Below are 8131 nucleotides of genomic sequence, written 5' to 3'. Positions count from 1 at the left end.
TAAATCCCATCCGAAAAAGTGAAAAAAATAAGATGGATAATATTAATAATAACTGTAGGTAATTTTTTTTTAGCATTTTAATGTTTGTAAAGCTCTTCGCAAAACCAATAACATTCTATTCTAGCAGAGCAGGAAATTAAAAAAAGAACCTAAAGAGATCATCAAGTTGTGGGGTCATCGGTCTCAAGGTGAAAACCACATATGAGACCATTTAATCCATTCTTTTCACTTTTCAGAAGAAGAAAATGAGGCCTAGAGAAATGATATATACAAAGTTATATAGTTGATGAGTGGCAGAGTTTGGATTTGAATTCAGTTCTTCTGACTCCCAATACAGTGTTCTTTCCACTGTAGCATGGTGACTCTCACCTCATTTTTTCAAAGTGGGAAACAGGGGATCCAGGAGGTTAAGTGACTTGCCTAAATTTATACAATTTCTAGGTGTCTGAGGTGGGATTAAAACCCAAGTCTTTCCTACTGAAAGTTAATACTATCAAGCAAAAAAAAGCTTTCCTCCCTGTCAACTTTCATAATGTTGTGTGCCTTTCATTATACGTTTTGTATTCAAATATGTGTCATATTTTCCACATATTATATACCTCCATTATGTTGATAGCATCTTGATGACAGAAATAATCTCTTAATTATATTTAAAACCAGCTGGGCTTGTTTCAGGACCTTATACTTAGTAAGTGATCAATAAAGATTTGTTTACTTAATTTGGTCACGTTTAATCTCATTCTCTCCTTTCCTTTCCCCAACCCTCTTTGGATACAACAGAAATAAAAAGAAGGCTTGATCCAAAGAGATATAGAGACAAGAATTAAAGTCTTTGCTGAAAAAGAAAAGAAAAAGAGGTTAAAGATGGAATAATAATGAACTAACTCATGTTTGAAAGAAGTACTTGGAGTATGGTAATGTCTTGGAATTAGTTGCCCTATCATAGGGAATATTTGGGACCTAGTCACCTCACACAATACTCCCTCTGATAAAGTGAGTTTGGCATAATATGAGTGAATATAATGTAATATTTCAACAGAACCATTGAAAATAAAACATCAAATTTGTATTTTAGAAAGTTAAATATACATTGTTATTAGCAACCTTATGATTAAATTTCTTTTTGAAAAGAGTGGGATTATAGCTTTTATAACACCTAGAAAAACACAGGAAAAGAAAGAAAATCAAATCCTGCCCTGAGAAATGGGTGAGAACAATGAGGTTAATGAAATTTGCTCAAGTGTATCTGAAGTGGAATTAGGAAGCATGCTAAAGATTTCCCATAATAATCATGTTAAATAACAAACACAGGGAAGAGGGACATTTGGTATAGTAATGAATATTGGGCCTGAGTTCATCTCATCCCTATTAAGATGAGTTCTCATTTCTGTTTCACTTGAGAACAGAGGGCTATGACTTCAAAACAATCAGTTCCATCCTCTGAAAGCTAGTAACACCATTTATTTAAAGCAATACATCCTAACATCTAAAATTATGACAACTTTCACACCTGCTTTCTCATGCCAAAGTTTGTTAATTAACGCTGAAAAGATTCTTCCAAATTGAAGCATTCACAAGTATACTACTCATAATCACTACCAGGTGTCTCTTCCTCATAGTTATCCTAAAATACTCTAATGTTAGAGCTAGAAGGCAACTTAGGATTGTCTAGGCCAGAGGTCTTCAACCTTTTTTTTTCTTTTTTGGTATGTGAATCTTTTTTGCAGTCTGGTGGAGCCAATGGACCCCTTCTCAAAATAATAATTAAAATATGGAGGATTGCAAAGGATACCACACTCCAGAGAGAAGAGGTGATGGGGAAAGTTGGGAGGAGGTTCTCCATTTATCCTCCTTCTCCCTAATCATATGAGGTCCTAGGCCAATTAGAGCTTCTTTTCTGTCTCCCAAAGTAAAACGTCAAAAACAGGTCTCATTGAGAACAGATACAATGTGTGCTGTTTCAAGAATGTAGACTAATCTATCCTGGAGAAATTAAAATAACATTTCAGCTCCTCAGTTTTTCAGCAACAACTTAGACAATGCCCAGAAACCCTAAACGACATGCCTACATCACTGCAACAAGAGTAAGAACCAGAGTCATTAGTTCTTCACAAAGTGATCATAGTTGGCAGTGGAGGGATGGGCAAATCTGCACTTACCCTTCAGTTTATGCGTGATGAGTTTGTATAAGTCTAGTGACCTACTAAAGCTGACAATTATAGAAAATAATCTTTGATGAAGGCATTCAGATAGACATTCTAGATATGGCTGGACAAGAAGATTATACAGCTATTTGAGACAACTATTTCCATAGTAGGAAGGAGTTTCTCTTAGTCTTTGCCATAATAGAACATGAATCATTTACAGCCACAACAGAGTGCAGGAAACAGATTCTGCATGTTAAGGATAAAGAAGATAAAATCCCTTTGCTTTTGGTGGGAAACAAATCTGACTTGGAAGAGAGGAATAAGATATCCTTTGAAGAAGTCAGAAGTAAAGCAGGAGAGTGGGGTGTCCAGTAAGTAGAGATATCTGCCAAAACTAGAGCCAATATAGACAAGGTGTTCTTTGATCTAATGAGAGAAATAAAAGCAAAGAACATGTCAGAAAACAAAGATAAGAATGGAAAAGACTTCAGAAAAACCTCAAATGACTTGAATGAACTGAACCTGAGTGAAGTCAGCAGAACCAGGAAAACATTGTACACAGTAACAGCCACAATGTGCTATGACTAACTTTGATAGACACATCACTTCTTAGCGATGCAAGGATCCAAGACAACTCCAAAGGACAAATGATGGAAAATGCTGTCCACATCCAGAAAAAAAAAAAGAATTATGCAGTCTGAATGTAGATCGAAACATATCATTTGCTCTCCCTCTCTCTCTCTCTCTCTCTCTCTCTCTCTCTCTTTTTCTTTTCTTTTTGTTTGTTTCTTCTTTCTTGTGGTTTCTCCCATCAGTTCTAATTCTTCTTTATAATATGACTAATGTGAAAATAAGTTCAATATGAATGTATATGTAGAGCCTATATCAAATTGCATGCTGTCTTGATGTGGGGGGAAGGGAAAGATGGGGAGAAAAGTTGGAACTCAAAATCTTTTGGAAGTGAATATTCAAAACTAAAATAAATAAATACATTTTAAAAAGAGAATAAAAGTAGCAATGACAGAAAAAAAATTAAAGAAAGATGCTGTTTACTGGGATTGCTGAGAAAGTAGATCGATTCTGTCAGTTGCCACTGAGGACATAGGACTGGATTCATGAAAGGAAGACTATATTTCTTTAGCTGTACTTTTTTTTAACCTGATTCATGCATTAATTTTTTAAATGAAAAAAAAGGTTTGTGAATCAGTCAATAGGTGGCAGAAAAAAAAAGACTCATTTTCACTGGAACAGAACTACTAAAAGTTTAAAAACAACTCAGTACCATAGACAGAAAATAACACAATGTTAATTTTTAAAACACTGTATTGCAACTTATGATATTTTTTCAGTTTTATAACATCACCATTTCATTCAGAAAATTAAAAAAAATTCTTATTTTTTTTAGGTTTAGGGAAGGAAAACTAGACTTTCTTCCACACACAGCAATCTAAAACTTTACCATTTTATTAATGGCATCAGAAAAATCATTAAAGTACAAAGCAAGTGGTTTGGTTATATTTAATGACAAGTAAAATTGAGTGACTTTTATACTCAGATTTTCTTAGTATTTCCCAGAAGTCTGAAAAGTAGATAAAATATAAATTTGAGTTGTCTCAACTAGGTCATAATGAAGTTCATAAACCTCATTTGTGCACACTTGAAGTATGAAATGTGATCGGTTCTGGCTTTATTTTTTAAAATATTTAAATATTGGCTAGTTTCCCCTTACTGTCTGGTTCTTCCCTATGAGTCCTAAGAATATGTGGGAACTTTCAAAAAAGGGCACTTTCTCATACTTCACCTTTTGCATCTTTTTTTAATTAAAAACAAAAAACCCCCACAACAATCCCACAATACTCTTTGAAATTTCATGCTTATGCTAACTGCACACATTAATTGGCATTAGCAATTTACAAGCATCACTTTATCCTCAACATAATTGTCATCATTTGAAAATTATACTTTCTCTTAGAGCAGTGATAAACTCCTGTTCATATAGCAAATGTTGCTGATGCTTTGGGTTTTTTTTTTGTTTGTTTACCTTGTTTAGCTCAATATAAGTTCTTTAGAAAAATGGTGAGCTACAGTTGTAACCTAAAATCATGAAGCCAGAACCAAACATTTTGCTAACTCTCACCAAATTACACAGTAATTCTAAATTTAAATCAGAAGAAAAAAAAGCAGTGAGGAGAGTTAAGGTAGGACACTGTCATGTTCACTCTGGTTGTGGTTTTTGATATGGTTTTCCTCTGAGAAATTAATATTTAGAAAGAAATTTTTATTGATGGGAGAAATACAGGTAAGTGTAGCTGTCCTATTTTCTGCTGTCATATTCCTAAGCAAAACAGTCATTCAAATTTTACCAGACGGAAGAATAATATGGTAAAAAAAAAATCAAAAGTTAGGAGCCTTTTCTTTTCAGTAAAAATCAGCCTTCAAATGTAGATGCCAAAAAGAAAAAAAAAACTCTTTTATTGTTACAGAAATTATAAAGATTCAGATTTTGATTTGGAAAATTATCTTATATAATAACTTCCCAATGAATCATGATCTTTCTTTTTAATAAAAAAAAAAAGTAAAAATAAAAACCTTATCTTGATCAACTCCTTTATTTGACTGATATCAGTGATATGGGTGCAGAAAAAGAGATCTAGACAAATTAATACATTAGTGGTAGGTCCAAGACTGGAAAAGAAGTCTTAGCTTCTAGTGCCTTACTTATTTCACCATTCCTAGATGTCTCTTCATCTCTTCTTTTTATGGACTTTCTTGGTGAATAAAGTTATAATGAAATAATTTTTAAAACCTAAGTAAAGAAATGTCTAAAACTGCAATACGATAATAATAGCTAGTATTAATATGACACCTACTATGTGCTAGACACTGTACTAAATATTTTTCAAATATTATCTCATTTGATCCTCACAACAATGCTAGGAAGTAGGTTCTATTATCATAACCATTTAACAGTGGAAGAAACTGAGACAAACAGAAGTAAAGTGGCTTTCCAAAGACATATAGTCACTAAGTGTCTGAGTCTGGCATTGAACTCAGGTCTTAATGACTCCAGGGCTAGTGCTCTGTTCACTGTACCACCTAACTGCCCTGCTGATGTACTAGAAAGATAGTAGACCTGAACTGACAAGATTTATTTTCAGATCTGATCTCTGTAATATAGCAGTCCATTTCCTCCCCCCTTCAACCTATATCAGAGCCTAAGGACACATTATACTGGAGCAGCTACCAATCCTCTGTAGTGTCAGTAAATGTCTAGTCAGCCATCTTCCACATGTCAGATGCTAGGCAAGGTAAGACAAGGAGATAAGGAAATTGGATTAGATCATCTCTGAGAACATTTAGGGTCTTAGAGGAACCAGAGGCAAAGGATATGTGTAACCAGTACAAAAATATTTCTACTGTACCAGAGAAACACTCTAGCATAAGAATGTATATAAGACTGAATTTCAGTTTCAAGGCTATCACCAACTGGCAATGTGAATTTTGGCTGTTAAGTCAACTTCTCTAAGCCTGATCTGAAAAATGAAATTATGTTACTTGCCTTGCGTGGCTGAGAGTTTTTTGCAAGTAACAAATCAGTTGAGTTATGTAGAAATTATTTATAAGAGTAACATCCTCATCACTGCTGCTGTTGTTGTTATTATTGTTCTTAACCTTTTTCAAAGAAAAAATTGAATATTCAGAAAAGTACAGGTTCCCAGTAATAAATATTGCTAATCCTTCATTGTATTCCTGTGTCTGGGTGCTAATGAGAAAGAAATAACATGGATAGCTAGAATGCAATTATTATTTAGAGGCAGTTTGAATTTTCTCCCTGAATAAATTATGGATTGGGACATCATTCATAATTAACTATGTTCTTATTTTTTGTCCTTCCTCTGGGTTGTATTAATGATCAGAGAAGTGATCAAAAGACAGCAATCAAGGAAGAAAAGTAGGAGAAAGATGAGGCTTAGATAATTCACAAATGATATATTTGTTCTCCAAATAAAGAGTTGAGTTGGTCTACTTGCCTGTGAAAGTATCTATATTAATCCCCCAAAAGATCTTTCATAAAATATGCCCCAATATTTCATGAAGTCATATTTCCTTTGGGTCAGAAATGCTATGTATGGATGGATGAATGAATGAACGAAAGCATTTATTTAAGCATTTACTATGTGTCCTATATTTCCCTAAGTGTTGAGAATAAAAATACAAGCAAGAAAGATTGGACATGTCCTCAAGGAGCTTACATTCTAGTAGGAAAAAAGTAACACTTCCATGGAAGTGGAGATTGGGAGGCTGGAGAGGGACATTTGATTGACATATCCTTTCCCAGAATGGTTACTATCATTCAGCTACTGTTCTCAGCACTTGAGTTAGAAAACAGTGTGTGACAGGATTGGGAACAAGGACAGTGGGGCTCTGGCAGTACTATTGTATGGAAATTTGGAGATAGCCAGGAAGAGGTCTTCAACAGTTTCTTTTTTTAATTATTATTATGCTTTTTGTTCCTTTCTCTTCATCTTAAACAAAGGAGGATTTTTGCTATTATTTATAGTTAAAAACCTGTTCACTACAACTAATTCTGATATATATTTCACTTTTAACCCATAAGAATGATGCAGTCTTACTGATATTTTGTGGAATTAGATGTATTACTATTGTCACAGAAAATCATCTTGTATAATCACAAAATCAAACAAAGGGGGAAGGAGAATAGCACTGTTTAGGAAGAAGGAAGTAAGGAAATAAACATTGATATAGCTCCTCCTATGTGTCAGGCACTACACTAAGCAAGTTACAAATATTTCGTTTAATTCTCACAGCTCTTGAGGTAGGAGATATTATCTCCCTTCTCTCCTGGCTCAGCTCCTGGTTCTCTGGCTTTTCCCCCTTGTTGCCATGGATATCATTTTTTGCCATCTCCCTCCTCTCCCCTTTAAGCTCTCCATTATGTATTGTCTCCCCCTCATTAGAAAATAAGCTCTTTGAATGTATTTTTCTAAATTTTTATATGTTTTGCATTTGCACACATACATACATACATACATACATACATACATACATACATACACCTATATATGTATACACACATTCATATATACATGAGGTCTATATGTTGTTTAAGGAGAATTAGCACCTCTGGTGTGAGGGCTGCTGGACCCTTTCCAGGGCTGCTCTTCCACCTTTGGTATCTACCTAGAACTCAATTCTCACCTGTGGCTCCAAAAAGCTGTAACATACACAGTGGCCATATCCCAGTTAACCATCTAATTAGATGGGCTAAAGCAGGATGAAAGTAACTTATGGGCCACAAAGCCATCAGTAAATTTGGGGGGTGTGTACCCCAAGTTTGTGAAGACTTCCCCAGGTGGAATGGGTGAATGAGAACAATTTATTCCAACAGTCATGAAGGTGACTGAAGTAGGAACCATGGAACACTTATAGCTTGGTCAGACATTGAAGATATCACAGTCTTCCACTGCATCTTGGGTCATTCCTAGTCAAGGAATTTTGGTCAAGACTTTTGTCTTGCTGTAGGAATTTGATGACTCAGGAAGAGACAATTAAGCTTATGGTTTTGTGCAACTCTGCCTCACTTAAATGCAACTCATGCATGTGTCAAGACATTACAGTGATGTCATTGGTCCTCTTAGAAAATGAAGGACAGACAACAATACACATATACATATGTGTGTGTATATGTATATATATAAAACATATATATATATTTGTGTATATATGTATATATGTGTGTACATACACACACACACACACACACACACACACATTATGAATATGACCCTGAAGCTAACTTAACTTGTTTCCTTGAGTTGTCCTGTTTTCCAAAGGTTCTGGATCCTAGGGCATACTGGACTGGAATGAGCCAATAATAAACCCTCTCTCCCCCAAGCTGATATAACAATGATCTTTTGCAACTCTCCACTTTAACTGAACTCTCGTGCTGAATCAACTACAAG

At 34.7% G+C, this 8131-nt stretch overlaps 1 pseudogene; it reads left to right on the top strand.

Annotated features, from left to right (window-relative positions):
* Positions 1–1203: 1203 nt before the first annotated feature.
* On the top strand, positions 1204–3220 carry LOC110197668 (ras-related protein Ral-B pseudogene; annotated as a pseudogene).
* The last annotated feature ends 4911 nt before the right edge of the window (positions 3221–8131 follow it).

This window comes from Phascolarctos cinereus, unplaced genomic scaffold, assembly GCF_003287225.1.
Source record: "Phascolarctos cinereus isolate Bilbo 61053 unplaced genomic scaffold, phaCin_HiC Scaffold_5;HRSCAF=322, whole genome shotgun sequence".
Lineage (NCBI taxonomy): Eukaryota > Metazoa > Chordata > Mammalia > Diprotodontia > Phascolarctidae > Phascolarctos > Phascolarctos cinereus.
This window is presented reverse-complemented; position numbering and strand designations above follow the sequence as displayed.